The 17,413-nt window shown below is 49.6% G+C and overlaps 1 protein-coding gene across 1 annotated transcript in view; it reads left to right on the top strand.

The window, feature by feature from the left end:
- Nucleotides 1-17,413, top strand: part of AADAC (arylacetamide deacetylase) — a 101,391-nt gene that overhangs the window by 49,800 nt on the left and 34,178 nt on the right. The gene's annotated exons all lie outside the window — the stretch shown is intronic.

Below are 17,413 nucleotides of genomic sequence, written 5' to 3'. Positions count from 1 at the left end.
TGCTTTGGTTCACAATAGATCTATAGAGATCTTCGGTGAAAAGCAGTGAATAAAAATCAAGTGACGTAAAATCAACTGTTTCCACCTGAATTCCGGGTTGGCCAGTGAATGGGGGAAGTACGGGTGCTGCAAAAGTAGTGGGTTCCCAATTAGGATTGACGAATGCAGCAGGAAGAGCATTATGGGCTCGACGGGCCTGTCTTTGTCTTCTTCTTGGTGGCAGCGGGACACTACTAGTGCTTGCCACCTCGCCAGCTTGAACTGCACTTATGGGACATCACCAAGTATTACTGCAGTGCTGGATGTACGACCAGGATGTACTAGGCCACTGGTGCTTGCCAGTTCACCAGAAGGATGAGCGGCGCTAGTACTGGCTCTCTCCTCCATATGAGGGAACGCGGTTCTTGCACCTCAAGGACAGCCAGGGCCGGTACAAGGGGTGGGCAGGAGGGGCGACTGCCCTGGGCGGTGTCTTGATCTGAGGGGGGGTGCACTGGGAGCTTCAGTAGCTGCTCCTGCCTCACTGACAGGAGTGACTGCGTATTCACTGCATATCTACTGATTACCAGACTCCTTCACAGTGGAGGAGTCTGGTAATCAGTAGATATGCGGTGAATACACAGTCACTCTGCCTTATCTCTGCTAATTACTGCTGGTAATAATCACTCTCTACTCCAGCAAGCCACACTCCCGCCCTCAACTTGCTCTCCTTCCCGGGTCACTTCACCTTCTTCACTGTTACGCTTACTATAGTCCGGCTTATCTCCGCTCCACCCCGTCTACACCTCTCTCTACCTTTCCTGCGTAATCACACAGTAAGTCAGCACTGATCCTCCTCGCTCCTCTGCCTTGTTCATTGTTTCCCCTTCTCCTTCTCTTATTTGCTGTCCTCTCCATAAATCTTCACTACACATATCATGCAGCCTCCTGTCTCAGCTCAGCATTCCACACACAGATCTTACACCCTTTCCATCCCAGTTTTCTTTTAGCTCTCGTAATTGTCCTGTCCCCATCATGCAGCCTAGCACAGTCTCTGCACTCCATCACTTTGCTCTTCATTAGCACATACTTTTACCACCCCAACCTCCTCACCGATTCTCTTTTCTTATCTCTTAGCCCCCATTCAAATTGGAGCAATTTGTCATGCAATTTGACAAGTCACATACTATTGCCTGCAATGGCAGTGTTCAAACCAATGTGATGCCAACTTTGTGGTGCCACATCAATTTGAAAAAGTAGTACATGCACTACTTTTGCGATTTAGGGTGCGACTTCAATAGACATCTGTGCATGAAGCCACACAGATGTATTCAAAGTCACAACCCAAAGTCGCACTGAGATGCGGCTTTAAAATTGTGCGATTTCAGGTGAAGTCCCACAATTTTAAAGCCACAGTCAATGTGAACAGGGGCTAATAGCAGGTTCACGCTGGTGTGCTGTAGTTTGGCTACAGCATGATTGTATGCAGTTTATCCACAGTTTTAGGTGCGCTCCCATTCAATGCTATTAGACTGTTTTCATGAAAGCAAATCACAGTCTTGCATTCTGCATCTTTGATGCGCAATCAGAAAACACACAGTCCAATAGAATTCATCAGGAGCACAACTAAAACTGCAGGTAAATCACACATACAATCGCATTGTGGTCAAATGGCGGCTCGGGTCAGAACTGCGCATGCGCAATTCTAGAAATCCCAGAGAAGATCCGATCTTGAACCACCAAGCGAGTTTCCTGCAGAGCCTCCACCGCCGTGGCCCGTGCAGCCAATAATATCAGTGCATTTTTCCCCGCCAACCTTGAACCTATATCAACAGGCAGGAGGCGGAGCAGAGCGAGCAGACCGAGTGGAGCCTCATGAACTGGAGAGCAGACATCTGAGCGGCGGGTCGGGGAGAGGAGACGCATCACGCGGTGCAGGGGACTCTGGTCTCTAGAGTGGATTGACTGGATACTGGATTGGATACTATTACAGCAGGTGATGTGATGGTGGTGGGGGCAGGAGCTGGCAGTGACAGAAGAAGCTGGCGGTGACAGGAGTTGGTGATGGTGGTGGGGGCAGGCGGTGACAGGAGGAGCTGGCGGCAGGACTCAGGAGTTGGTGGGGGCAGGAGGTGGCTGGAGGAGCTGGCAGTGGCAGGAGGAGCTGGTGATGGTGGCAGGAGTTGGTGGGGGCAGGAGGTGGCAGGAGGAGCTGGCGGTGGCAGGAGGAGCTGGTGATGGTGGCAGCAGCTGGTGGGGGCAGGAGGAGCTGGTTATGGTGGCAGGAGCTGGTGGGGGCAGGAGGAGCTTGTGGCAGGAGCTGGTGATGGTGGTAGGAGCTGGAGGAGGCTGGTTGTTGGGGTGGGAGGTGATGGGGGCAGGAGCTGGTGGTGGCAGGAGGAGCTAGTGATGGTGGCAGGAGCTGGTGGGAGCAGGAGGAGCTGGTGATGGTGGCAGGAGCTGGTGAAGGCAGGAGAAGCTGGTGATGGTGGCAGGAGCTGGTGGGGGCAGGAGGAGCTGGTGATGGTGGCAGGAGCTGGCGGGGGCAGGAGGAGTTGGCAGTGGCAGGAGGAGCTGGTGATGGTGGCAGAAGCTGGTGGGGGCAGGAGGAGCTGGTGATGGTGCTAGGAGCTGGTGGGGGCAGGAGAAGCTGGTTGGGGGCAGGAGGAGCTGGTGGTGGCAGGAGGAGCTGGTGATGGTGGCAGGAGCTGGTGGGGGCAGGAGGAGCTGGTGATGGTGGCAGGAGCTGGCGGTGGCAGGAGGAGCTGGTGATGGTGGCAGGAGCTGGTGGGGGCAGGAGCTGGTGGGGGCAGGAGAAGCTGGTGATGGTGGCAGGAGCTGGTGGGGGCAGGAGGAGCTGGTGATGGTGGCAGGAGCTGGTGAAGGCAGGAGAAGCTGGTGATGGTGGCAGGAGCTGGCGGGGGCAGGAGGAGTTGGCAGTGGCAGGAGGAGCTGGTGATGGTGGCAGGAGCTGGAGGAGGCTGGTTGTTGGGGTGGGAGGTGATGGGGGCAGGAGCTGGTGGTGGCAGGAGGAGCTAGTGATGGTGGCAGGAGCTGGTGGGGGCAGGAGGAGCTGGTGATGGTGGCAGGAGCTGGCGGGGGCAGGAGGAGTTGGCAGTGGCAGGAGGAGCTGGTGATGGTGGCAGGAGCTGGTGGGGGCAGGAGGAGCTGGTGATGGTGGCAGGAGCTGGTGGGGGCAGGAGAAGCTGGTGGGGGCAGGAGGAGCTGGTGGTGGCAGGAGGAGCTGGTGATGGTGGAAGGAGCTGGAGGAGGCTGGTTGTTGGGGTGGGAGGTGATGGGGGCAGGAGCTGGTGGTGGCAGGAGGAGCTAGTGATGGTGGCAGGAGCTGGTGGGGGCAGGAGGAGCTGGTGATGGTGGCAGGAGCTGGCGGGGGCAGGAGGAGTTGGCAGTGGCAGGAGGAGCTGGTGATGGTGGCAGGAGCTGGTGGGGGCAGGAGGAGCTGGTGATGGTGGCAGGAGCTGGCGGGGGCAGGAGGAGTTGGCAGTGGCAGGAGGAGCTGGTGATGGTGGCAGGAGCTGGTGGGGGCAGGAGGAGCTGGTGATGGTGGTAGGAGCTGGTGGGGGCAGGAGAAGCTGGTGGGGGCAGGAGGAGCTGGTGGTGGCAGGAGGAGCTGGTGATGGTGGCAGGAGCTGGTGGGGGCAGGAGGAGCTGGTGATGGTGGCAGGAGCTGGCGGTGGCAGGAGGAGCTGGTGATGGTGGCAAGAGCTGGCGGGGGCAGGAGGAGTTGGCAGTGGCAGGAGGAGCTGGTGATGGTGGCAGGAGCTGGTGGGGGCAGGAGGAGCTGGTGATGGTGGTAGGAGCTGGTGGGGGCAGGAGAAGCTGGTGGGGGCAGGAGGAGCTGGTGGTGGCAGGAGGAGCTGGTGATGGTGGCAGGAGCTGGTGGGGGCAGGAGGAGCTGGTGATGGTGGCAGGAGCTGGCGGTGGCAGGAGGAGTTGTTGATGGTGGCAGGAGCTGGTGGGGGCAGGAGCTGGTGGGGGCAGGAGAAGCTGGTGATGGTGGCAGGAGCTGGTGAGGGCAGGAGGAGCTTGTGGCAGGAGCTGGTGATGGTGGTAGGAGCTGGAGGGGGCTGGTTGTTGGGGCAGGAGGTGATGGGGGCAGGAGCTGGTGATGATGGCAGGAGCTGGTGGTGGTGGCAGGAGGAGCTGGTGGGGGCAGGAGAAACTGGTGATGGTGGCAGGAGCTGGTGGGGGCAGGAGGAGCTGGCGGTGGCAGGAGGAGCTGGTGATGGTGTGACATAAATGTAAGCGTAGGATAGTTTTGCCTTAACAAGATGTGGTGTGATCTGTAGAAGTAGTGTAATTGTAGATGTAGTTTAATTCTGGGTTATTAAAAATATAGTATTCTATGTCAGTCATGCACATATGTTCTTTCATTAGCATTTGAAAAGGACAGAGATAGTTTTTTCTAGGATCGAAGTGACACCTAGATGCCAATAAAAGTTTTCATTAGAGTAAACAGATTTCCATCATCCTGAGGCTTCAAAGAAAACTGCTAGTCATTTTGGCTACATTGATCCGCAGGGGGCATTCGTCAGGCTCTGGACAGTCTGTAAACTTTGATTAATACCAACAGATCTAAGGAACCTAGTTTATCTCTCATAAAAGCTAAAATATTAGCGTCAGAGAGATGAAAATAATTCCTTTTGATCGTACACCTGATGGGTTACGTGTACATGTAACTCTGTAAGTTTAGCAGGTGCGGAATCCTAGAGAACCACACAAAACCGTTATATGGCGCCTGATTGCAGCAGGCAGGCAGTGATTGGTACTGTTGCGATCGGCATGATGCGCTGGTATCGGAAATCCTATTCATGACCCAGCAATCAGCGCCATTCTGGGCCAATTCCACTCTGGTAAATTCAGAACACAAAACCTTCTGTGGGCTGAGACAGGAACACCCCCCAGGGTTGATTGGCCAAGGGCTAAAGTCCAGCCCGCATCCATATTTCAATAAATTGGGTAGCCTGAGATATGTACATTGTTCTTCAACGAAGCCAGTTCGAAACTGGGGAGTTCCCACATGTTCCAGTATGCTTTTACTAATGGATAGACTTTGGTAGAGTTTATTTCTGTTTTTATCCCTTTTTATTAACATAGCAAATTGCCAATTTGTGTGTCTTTCTGCATTTTTTGTATCTTTTTTGGTAAATCCTTTTTCTTTGTATATCTTATATGCACTGCCCACTTTCGGGATATTAAAAGATAAAATTAATAAGTGACTTCTGTGTACTAAGCTAGGACTCATATCTCTGGAGAGGTTGTTGTATTTTAGTGCCTAAGTACTGGATCTAAGTTACGTGCCAATCGGTATGCAATTGCACTGTGTGTTGGCAGATTGCATGCAGATTGTAAGCTAACAGATCTGCCAGATGGAGATCTGTGTGTGTGGTGGCTCAGCAGACCAGTCTGTGGACAAACTGTTGGGTGGTGGTAGGCTATCATTTATTGTGTGTTTGGTGTGTGGGTGTGGGGACAGTGGGAAGAGTGATTAACTCCGGGGTTCAAGCTTGCAGGATAGCTGGAGGAACCCTAGAAGCATGTAGTAATTGCTAGACTGCTCCTCAACCCTTAGAGTGCACCAGATTGTATGTAAGATTCATATCTGCCTGTGTGTGGTCAGCTAGCTGGATTGGAGTGGAGTCTCCCTCTAGTGCTGGCCAAAGGTAGTGCAGGCTGTGAATGTACCACAGCTAATCTTACATGTGCAGTATAAGTTCCCCCTTATTTCCTTAGTTCCTCATATCCCCTGGTCACGGAACGCACGTCGCGGGTAGCTAGTCGCCGTGGGAGGGCGTAATTCGTGACAGATGGTGGCAGGAGCTGGTGGTGGCAAGAGGAGCTGGTGATGGTGGCAGGAGCTGGTGGGGGCAGGAGAAGCTGGTGATGGTGGCAGGAGCTGGTGGGGGCAGGAGGAGCTGGTGGTGGCAGGAGGAGCTGGTGATGGTGGCAGGAGGAGTTGGTGATGGTGGCAGGAGCTGGTGGGGGTAGGAGAAGCTGGTGATGGTGGCAGGAGCTGGGGGGGGCAGGAGGAGCTTGTGGCAGGAGCTGGTGATGGTGGTAGGAGCTGGAGGGGGCTGGTTGTTGGGGCAGGGGGTGATGGGGGCAGGAGCTGGTGGTGGCAGGAGGAGCTGGTGGTGGAAGGAGGTGACGGTGGTGGCAGTAGGAGCTTGTGGCAGGAGCTGGTGATGGTGGTAGGAGCTGGAGGGGGCTGGTGCTGGGGGCAGGAGGTGATGGGCAGGAGCTGGTGGCGGCAGGAGGTGACGGTGGCAGGAGGAGCTGATGGTGGCAGGAAGTGACGGTGGTGACAGGAGCTGGTTGGGGCAGGAGGAGCTTCTGGCAGGAGCTGGTGATAGGAGCTGGAGGGGGCTGGTGGTTGGGGCAGGAGGTGATCGGGGCAGGAGCTGGTGGTGGCAGGAGGTGATGGGGGCATGAGCTGGTGGTGGCAGGAGGTGACGGTGGTGGCAGGAGCTGGTTGGGGCAGGAGGAGCTTGTGGCAGGAGCTGGTGATGATGGTAGGAGCTGGAGGGGGCTGGTGGTTGGGGCAGGAGCTGGAGGGGGCTGGTGGTTGGGGCAGGAGCTGGAGGGGGCAGGAGCTGGAGGTGGCAGGAGGAGCTGGTTGGGGCAGGAGCTGGTGGGGGCAGGAGGAGCTCGTGGCAGGAGCTGGTGATGGTGGTAGGAGCTATAGGGGGCTGGTAGTTGGGGCAAGAGGTGATGGGGACGGGAGCTGGTGGTGGCAGGAGGTGATGGGGCAGGAGCTGGTGGTGGCAGGAGGTGACAGTGGTGGCAGGAGCTGGGTGGGGCAGGAGCTGGTGGGGGCAGGAGGAGCTTGTGGCAGGAGCTGGTGATGGTGGTAGGAGCTGGAGGGGCTGGTGGTTGGGGCAGGAGCTGGTGGTGGCAGGAGGTGAAGGTGGTGGCAGGAGCTGGTTGGGGCAGGAGGAGCTTGTGGCAGGAGCTGGTGATGGTGGTAGGAGCTGGAGGGGGCTGGTGGTTGGGGAAGGAGCTAGTGGTGGCAGGAGGTGACGGTGGCAGGAGGAGCTGGTGGTGGCAGGAGGTGACGTTGGTGGCAGGAGCTGGTTGGGGCAGGAGGTGACAGGAGGAGCTGGTAGTGGTTTTTACCTTTAATATCTAGCTTAAATTGCATTGCTATTGAGAGTGTACTTGTTTGTAGCTTAAATACTGAAATTTGCACTTAAAACTGTAATTTTGTAACTTTTGTAAAATGCCAGTAAAAATTTGGCTTTGCCAGTAAATTTTGGGTGTCGTGCCAGTAATACTAGCCCCCCTTATCAAAAAATTGACCAAACAGTTAGCTATTGTGGGAGCTATTTGTTAGGTCCAGTAAGATCAAGTGGTTTTAACGTTAGATCTCACATAATTAGAGACTTATTAAGTAATTAATGAGGGGGGGCTGGCCCTCCCCTTATCAAATTTTCTGGCCAAAAATCATTCAGGCCAATAGATATTTGTTAGATCCGGTAAGATCAAATGGTGTTAACGTTAGATCTCACATAATTTCAGAGATAGTCCACATAAAAATAGAGATATTAGGTGGTACATAAGGACAGCTCAGCCCCCCCCCACGTGCAATTTTCTGACCAAAAAACATTCAGGCTAATAGATATTCGTTAGATCTGGTTAGTTTAGTTGGTTTTAACGTTAGATCTCACATCATTTCAGAGTTATTCCTCATAAAAATAGAGATATTAGGTGGTACATAAGGACAGGTTAGCCCCCCCACATGCAATTTTCTGGCCAAAAATCATTCAGGCTAATAAATATTCGTTAGATCCGGTACGATCAAGTGGTTTTAACGTTAGATTTCACATAATTTCAGAGATATTCCACATAAAGATAGAGATATTAGATGGTACATAAGGATGGGTTAGCCCCCCCCACATGCAATTTTCTGTCCAAAAATCATTCAGGCTAATAGATATTCATTAGTTCCTGTAAGATCAAGTGGTTTTAACATTAGATCTCACATCATTTCAGAGATATTCCACATAAAAGTAGAGATATTAGGTGGTACATAAGGACGGGTTAGCCCTCCACAAGCAATTTTCTGGCCAAAAATTATTCAGGCTAATAGATATTTGTTAGAACCGGTAAGGTCAAGTGGTGTTAACATTAGATCTCACATAATTTCAGAGATATTCCACATACAAGTAGAGATATTAGGTGGTACATAAGGACAGGTTGGCCCCCCACATGCAATTTTCTGGCCAATAATCATTCAGGCTAATAGATATTCATTAGATCCGGTAAGATCAAGTGGTATTAACGTTAGATCTCACATAATTTCAGAGATATTCCACATAAAAGTAGAGATATTAGGTGGTACATAAGGACGGGTTGCTCCCCCCACATGCAATTTTCTGGCCAAAAATCATCTAGGCTAATAGATATTCATTAGATCCGGTAAGATCAAGTGGTTTTAACATTAGATCTCACATATTCCATCTTCACCCATCTCTGGATGGTCTCTGGAACTGTCTTTGGATGGTTCTTTAGTGGGTGCCTGTAGTCTCTCCTCACACCTCCATTCACCTCCCTGCCTCATGGTGATCTCTCCTCAGATCAACAAGCTTAAGTCTTTAGCTAGCCCCCCCTTTCTCGCAAAGCAGGCTGGGCTTGGTTGTTCCGCATCTGTAGAAATCAATGGGGCAGTTTTGTGATGATGGAGTGGGGATAATTACTGCGCTAAATCCAAAAGTGGTTCGGATGTCAAGCAGCTGCATAAAAATGTGACAAACATATGTAGAATCAGAAAGGTAAATATTGCAGCGCTAACCAAGCAAATACATAAATGAAAGGGGTGGTGGAGAAAAATAATGCAACAAATCAGAAATACAAAGTGTTCAAAAAAAGGAAAAAAATAAGTGAATGAATAACCAAACACCAGGGGGCCCTGGAAAATGTGAAAAAATATATATACAGGTGTGTGGGTTATAGTCCAATCAAGGCTGATCATCTAGTGAAGAGTGGTGAAGACCCGAACACTGTTAGATATGGTGGACATCAAAGATATTGCATCATCAATAATAAAGAAGTGTGTGTGCCCTTACTGGAACGGGTGGACTCCTATGTCAGGGACATGGAGTCATACAGACATGGTGCCACAAATGGCCAAAGTATGGAGCTCAGCAGGGCCCAGGACTTCCAGGGCGGGATCCAGAAAAGAGACGGAAAACCTCCAAATGTACCTCCAATCCTTGGTGCATCAAAATGGATCTTGATGGTAGGATCAACAGGACTCCGGAGCCACTCTCAGCGAAGCATTATGTGGAAAAAGAAAATGCTTCCACATGGTGTAGATCAAAAAAGATGGTATTTTATTTCTAAAAACCAGCATACAAGTATAAAAGTGATCACAAAAATAAAAACTGGGCAATGTGGAGAGTGATAAGCCTAAAAAACCCTACGCGTTTCGACCAATAAGTCTTCAATAGAGGCATGCACATTGTGATGAGACTTCAAGTCCCGTGGTCCTCTGCTGCTAGATTGGCTCCCTCTCCCTGCCAATAGGGACACAGAGAAGAGAGCAGAACCGGCAGATGCCTGTGAGTGAGCGCCGCTCGTCACTCAAGGAAGAGGAGAGGCAGGGGGAGAAATTTCCCGCAGGGACTGACAGGCGTGCTCTCCCTCAGTGAGTGCTTGTGTCAGTGTCTTTTCAGTCTGACGGTCACTGGTGGGGATGGCGGGAGGTGCGGGACCATGGATGACAGAGCAGCCCCCACTACACACTTCCCCCCACCAAAGAACCTTTGGTCTGCCAAAGGAGGTAAAGAGTCTATGACCTGTTACCTGCTTTTGATATACACACTAAAAAAAAACAGGTTAGTGTGCACAGGAAACCATACAATTTACATCCGCATAAAACCCTGGCAGAGGAACATCCCACCAATTAGCATAGGAGGGGAGGTTGTCCTGCCTCGCTGTTTTCATGTTCAGCAAGGGGTACAGACTGAGATCTAGTTACTGGCTGGGATCATTGAGAGGCCATGGATGTGGACTGTAAATCTGGCTTTGGTGGCATATGAACTGCTTCTGACAGAGGCAACAGATGATTGTGATACAAAGTCTTCAGTGGGCCTGTGCGTCCCTCTGGACAGCTTTGATATACTGGGAGTCCTGGCAGATGCTTGCAAATGACATAGGGCTGCAACTTCCAGCGGTCAGCCAACTTGTGCTTTCCAGGGGCACCCAGGTTTCTCAGCAGTACCTTGTCATCCGACTGTAGGTCCTGCACTCATACCCTGAGGTCAAAGTTTATTTTGATTCTCTGTCCTCGGGCATATGAGGCAGCTTGAGCCTTATCATAGGCAGTCTTCAGACGTCTCTGCAAGTGATCTACATACCCTCTGTGGGAAGTTGCTGAGGTATAGTCGAGGGATGTGCCAAAGGCCAACTCTACTGGCAGCCGGGCCTACTGTCTGAACATCAAACTATAGAGAGAGTAACCTGTGGCATCATTGGCGGTGCTGTTATAAGCATGCATAATAGCCACTATATGCTTGCTCCAGTGCTGCTTTTGTTCTGAAATTAGAGTTCCGAGCATATTAAGGAGGGTTCGGGTTGAATCTCTCTGCTTGAGGATGATACGGGGTGGTTTTAGACTTCCTGATGCCCAACAGGTCTAAAAGTCCCTTGATGAGACTGCTCTCAAAATCTCTCCCTTGATCAGAGTGGATGCATTGGGACAGACCATAGGGCATAAAGAATTTCTCCATGAAGATCTTGGCTACCGTGGATGCTTGTTGGTCCCTCGTGGAAAACGCCTGGGCATACCAAGTGAAATAGTCAGTCACTACCAGGATTTTTCCCTGCCCGCTCAGATCAGGCTCCACACCAGCTCCATGGGTCCCTGACTCTGAAGATGACCCATTGGGGCAGCTCGGTGAGGCAAAGTCTTCCTTTGGATACATCTGATGCAGGAGTGGCAATAGTCCTCAACTTCAGCCCGCATGCAGGGCCAGTAGAACCGGTCCCTCACCTGGTGAAAAGTCCTCTTGGGCCCTAGGTGGCCATGGTTGTCGTGTAGGGCAGCTAATACTGTTTCCCTATGTTTTTCAGGTAGGAATAGCTGCCATTTTTCTTCAGAATCATCAGAGGGGCCCCTTCGGTAGACCAACCCTTGGTGCACCTGAAACCGATCCCGCTCTCGGTGCAGCAGATGGGTTTCCTTCAGGGAGTCAGTGTGGAGCAAGTCAGGGCGTTGGCTCTCCAAGGCCTTCAATGGCAAGCTATAGGGAGGGTCCTCCAACTGGTCCCTCCACAGGTCTTTCTTTGACAGCTTGGGCAGACCTTCATCCCCGACTTGGGTGACATTGCAATAACATCTAGGGACACCTGCAGCTGGCACTCCAACATCTTCTCCTCCTCCAGCTTGATGTTCTGCTCCTTGATATAAGGCTCGTACCCCTTCAGGTGTCAGCTGAGCCTATTCTTCTGGAGGGTCTCTGGAACAATGGGGCCTTCTTGACAAAGCATCCGTGTCTTGTTTCAGGCTGAACATAAACCCTGATAGAGTAGCCAACCAACTGTGACCCATGGCGTCCAACTTGGTGGTAGTGAGGATGTAGGTGAGAGGATTGTTGTCGCTCCATACAGGTAATCCCTCAGTTTATCCACCACCGCCGACTTCAAAGCCAGGAACTCAAGCTTGTGCATGGGGTAGTTCTTCTCGGCGGGGGGGCCAAGTTCCGACTCATGTAGGCAACAGGCCTATTGCCGCGTACACACGATCGGACTTCTCATCGGAAAAAGATATGCTGGCTTTTCGACGGGATTCCGCTCAAGCTTGCATACACAAGGTCACACAAAAGTTCGCTAAACTTTCCACCGTTAAGAACGTGGTGAAGTACAACACTACGACGAGCCGAGAAAATTAAGTTCAATGCTTCCAAGCATGCGTCAAATTGTTTCCAAACATGCGTAGGAATTTTGCGCGTCGGAATTGCTACAGATGATCGCATTTTCGGATAGGAACTTTTTTCTGACCGAAAAATTGAGAACATGCTCTCAATCTTTCGCTGGCCAGCAAAAGTTTGATGGGGCATACATCACATTTTCCGACGAAAAGCTCTCATCGGTCTTTTGCTGGCTGAATTTCCAATCGTGTGTACGCAGCATTAGGTGGCTGTCATGCTCTTGATATAGCACCCCACCTAACCCATCTCGACTGGCATCAAAGTGTAGCTCATATGGCTTGGTTGGATCTGCATAGGCCAGGACTGGAGCGGTTGTTAGGCTTTACTTCAGCTGCCTAAAACCTCTTCACACTTCGAAGTCCATTGTTCCTGAATGGACTCTCTGGGTTTTCTGGGCCCTCCAGCTGGTCTGACAGGCTTCAGATCAGGGTCAGCGTCTTAGCGAATCCCTTGACAAATCTTCTTTAATAAGAGCAGAATCCCTGAAATGACCAAAGCTCAGTCACCTTGGTAGGCCTCGGCCAGGAGGTGACAGCTTCCAGCTTCTGGGGGTTGGTGGCCGAAGTGGCAGAGAGTTGATAAAACTGGCGCTTTTCCCGAGACAGCTTCAACCCCCTTATCACGCAGTCTCTTCAGAACCTTCTCCAGATGCTCTTCGTGTTCTTCCAGGGTCTTGCCGAAAACGATGATGTCGTCTAAATACACTAACACCTCAATCAGTTTCATGTCACCCACGGTCTTCTCCATTAGCTTTTGGAAGGTGGCTGGGGCACCAGACAGGCCTTGATGTATACGGCTGAATTCAAAGATCCCCTCCAGGGTAAAGAAAATGGTCTTCTCCCGATCCTCAGGGTGCATGGGGATTTGGTAATACCGACTCTTCAAATCCTGCATGCTGAACCATATCGCTTCTGACAGGCTCTGCAAGGCATCTTCTATCCTTGGAGTGGTATATTGGTGGGGAATGGTCCATTGGTTCAGCGTTCAGTAGTCAATACACAGCCTCAGTGGCCCATTCTTCTTCCGTACCACCACTATTGGGGAAGCGTATGGACTCTGGGACTTTCGGACGATACCTGCCCTCTTCAGCTCTGCCAGCTGTTCAACACAGATCCTCCAAGTCCCCTAAAGGAATTCATCTATCGCTTTCCCTGAACGGCTTATGCACTAGAAGAGATGGATCCAGTATCGGGTACTTTTTGCACACCCCACAACAAATTTACTCTTGGAGAATATAGTCTGCCATCTCAGGGGCTGAGTCTTGGCCCTTTCTTTCCATTCAGGCTCAAGAGGATTATTCTTCGGATTGAACTCCTCCACAGAGATCCCATCCTTTGATCCCCCAACCAAATCAGACGGCAGGGCTGGGGTGGCTGAATTCACTTGTCCCAGCAACATCTGAGCCGGCATCTTCACTGGCGAGGCTGTTATGTTGCGGACACTAACCAAGATTTTCCCGTGACTTCTTTGCAACCCTTTGGTTGAAACCACCTCAGGAATTATCTCGACTCCCATGTCTTCTCTCTGTCCGTCCGCTTCAAGGACAATGAAAGGGCCTGGTTGCTTCCAATTTAGCTTGACAGATGCTAGTAAACAGGCACTTTACCAGGCTGTAACACTTTCTCACACCGGTCCAAGTGCCAGATCTTTCCCACTCCTTTAGCTGGGGCCTTCTGTTCTTATACCAGGCACTGGTAGGCTTGTCTCAGCATGGGGTGGACACTTGAAGTTAAACTGCCTGGCTCCAGAACAAGAGGTGTCAACAGCCTTCTGACAAGTTCAGTATTGGTCCCTATGATGAGAGATCTCTTACTGGCCCCTGGTGGGTGAGGACAGACCAATGCCAGAGTGTCAAAAGTCTCGGCTTTCCCAGCCACACAGGGATCGAAGGTCAGCTTGACCAGTAGATAGCCATCATAGGGGAAGTTCTGAGTCAAAATGCCCCATATTTCCAGCTCTTCCAACTTCTGCAATGGCAGGTGCTTGAGGTACCTGTCATAGAAGTCTCTGTAGAGAAGGGTCACTTAAGCTCCAGTATCTAGAAGGGCCTTGGTGTAGACTCCCTTTACTTGGATGGGAACAACAGGAGAAGGTCTCACCAGCTTGCCAGGGAGCATGGAGGAAGTGGTGGCCCTGGCCTGTTCTGTGGTTTGTATCCGCACTCCTCTCTTGCAGAGATTCTTGTTGGGCTTAAGTCTACGCTAAGTTCTGGGAGTCTGGTGTGCATTGACTCTCCAACACCAGGCACTATGTGTCAAAAGAAACGGGACACTGGGTTGCTTGGAGGCAACAACGGGGGGGGGCCCTCTGCAAGGGTTTGGACTTCCGCTGCTGTCTCTTCGCGTCATTGGTTTTGGAGCCAGTTACTGTAGTTGGGCACCCGGTTGGCTCCTTCACCAGGGCCCTCCGAAGTTTCCCTCTGGCTTCTGGCACTGTGCTTTAGGCTTCACTGGGCTTGGACACACCTGTCGATTAATGTCCCACATAATTTCAGCATAACTCTGTATGCTCAATGGCACTCCTCACTGGTACATGTGAAAATGATCATTATCATTATCATTATCTGTGCATCGCTACCAAATATCCATAATATCTCTGTAATTATGTATAATCAAACATTAAAACCACTTGATCTTACCGGATCTAATGAATATCAATTAGCTAGGATGATTTTTGGCCAGAAAATTTGATAAGAGGGGGCCAGCCCCCCTCATTAATCACTTAATAAGTCTCTAATTATGTGAGATCTAATCCTTATGTACCACAACCTAATATCTCTATTCTTATGTGGAATAACTCTGAAATTATGTGAGATCTAACGTTAAAACCACTTGATCTTACCAGATCTAATTAATATCTATTAGCCTGAATGATTTTTTGGCCAGAAAATTGCATGTGGGGGGCCAACCCGTCCTTATGTACCATCTAATATCTCAATTTTTATGTGGAATATCTCTGAAATTATGTGAGATCTAACGTTAAAACTACTTGATCTTACCGGATCTAACGAATATCTATTATCCTGAATGATTTTTTTGCCCAGAAAATTGCATGTGGGGGGGCTAAGCCGTCCTTATGTACCACCTAATATCTCTATTTTTATGTGGAATATCTCTGAAATTATGTGAGATCTAATGTTAAAACCACTTGATCTTACCGGATCTAACAAACATCTATTAGCCTGAATTATTTTTGGCCAAAAAATTTGGTAAGGGGGGGCTGCCCCCCCCCTCATTAATCACTTAATAAGTCTCTAATTATGTGAGAGCTAACGTTAAAACCACTTGATCTTACCGGATCTAACAAATAGCTTCCAAAATAGCTAACTGTTTGGTCATTTTTTTGATAAGGGGGGGCTGATGACGGGTTAGCCCCCCCAGCAAATAACTGTTAATATTGCTTCTTCTGTGTGAGATCTAACGCAAACAACGGTTGATCTAACCTGATCTAACAAACTGTATAAGATTTTTTCAAGATTTTGATATGGGGGGGCTAACTCGGTAGAGGTGTTAACTGGGGGGTGATCCGGGGGTTAATTGTGTGCCTACATGACCTGGTGTCAGTGTAGTGTTTTGCAACTTCGACACGAGGAGAGATGACATCACTTCCCCTGTCAGTGTTTACAGTTACATGACAGGGGAAGGATCTCATTCGTCAGGTCCGATCACCAGGTCCAGACCAGATATCAATGGCCTGGGGATTGATCTGAGAAAAAATTGAAAGTGATAACTCCTGCGCTGTCAGAAAAGGCCTATGCTAAAAGGACACTGCTGCAACACCTGTATGACTGATCCAAACAGACAGATTAAGCATAGATATAGGAGGTGGTGATTGCGCTGTGACAAAGGAAAAGAGGTGGAAGGGGAGTGGATGGGACTAAATAAAGTGCATAAAGAAATAAAACAGATGACCTAAATACATGAGCCAAACACATTTAAAGGCTCTTGAATACTAGAAAAAAATATTAATAATAATAAATAAAAATATAAAAATGCTGGCATCAATGAGAAGTGCAAACAAGAGACTCAAAATAAGTGTGTATAACAATAATAAGGCAATATCAAGTGGGTACATAAGCCAAGCAAGCATTAAGCTCATAAATATTAGATGAATGAAAGTGCTAGCATAAGTGAAAGATGCTGCAAGACAGTAACACAAAAAAAATATAAATAATACAAATAATAAAACATTGAATGAGCCCCAGTGAGTATGGGCTAGTATCACACTAGCACATAAGTGGCAGCTCAAACGAGCTGTAAGTGACAAGTCCAAAACAGTTCCAATGATGGAGGGAGAGGGGGGGTTCTTCAGTGAGGACACCTCCGTGTTCGCAAGCCGCCAACAGGCATGGAAATCCAGTTATACAGATGATGACGATGGTAGATATGCAAGGCGGGATATAAAACGATACAAAAAGGACAGCATATAGTATAATTCCGTGACGACCAGAGTGGAGGGGTAGCAAGACACAGAGGAGGGGGAGTTGCACTCACTTTTTAAAAATGAGTGTGGGCATCAATCCACAAGCGCCGAGCTTGTATGCCTCAAAAAATGCCTTCAGTCTTCAGTCTGTCCCCGCTCCCAGGTCCTCAATGCTCGTCAGGTAGAGTAAGTGTGTATGATGTAAAAGGAGAGAGCGCACATAGCGTGATCCCATATATAAAGTCAATTTATTATGTAAAAACCAATCCAATAAACTTACATTTAAACACGGCTAAAATGTAAAGCATCCACGAGCGCCAAGCTCGTCCCCTACTGCTGGTCTGTGGCAGCGTCCCGTGCTCCAATCCTAACGCGTATCGTTGCGTCACGCCAACGCTTATAAATAGTCCCTGTGTAATGGGCGCACGGCGGCCATTTTCCCGAAGCACGCCATTGTATTGGTAGGCGCCCGGCGGCCATTTTCCCGAAGCCCGCCCTTATGCAAAATAGCACGCAAGGGCATTGGCCTATTGCCAGAGTCTCTCAGACGGGCCAGATTAGAAGGGATAATGCTGGTCATAAGCATAATCAGCGTAAGGCTGGCTGAGAGGCAAAACAAAACATGATCTCAAATGATTAAAATGACTCACTAAGGCATATTATCAAAGGTATTAATATACTGAAAATACATTACACACAAAAAAGGGAGGATGATAAAAAATATAAAAATACAATGTTAAATACGTAAAGTAAAAAACGGAGAAGGGGAGGGGGAATGGGGATATTACAAAAAAAAGAAAAAAAAGAAAAAAAAATGTTTAAAAAAAATGAAAAAAACGAAAAAGATAATAAAGCGGAAGCTGGAGCTCGGAAACTGTCCCAGACTCACTATAAAAATAGCAAAATACGAATATGATAGTCCAGTAAACAAATACAAACAATGTAAAGCTAACCTGAATGACTAAAGGCAGATGGACTAAAAAGAGGGAATGACCGAAATGTCAAAGGGGAATCGCAGAAAAATGTGAGGGGGAAGATGATAAACTAAAAGTCGCTCAGAA

Source organism: Aquarana catesbeiana, linkage group LG04 (genome assembly GCF_042186555.1).
Source record: "Aquarana catesbeiana isolate 2022-GZ linkage group LG04, ASM4218655v1, whole genome shotgun sequence".
Taxonomy (NCBI): Eukaryota; Metazoa; Chordata; class Amphibia; order Anura; family Ranidae; genus Aquarana; species Aquarana catesbeiana.
Note: the sequence above shows the minus strand (reverse complement) of the source record. Positions and strands in the feature narration are given on the sequence as shown.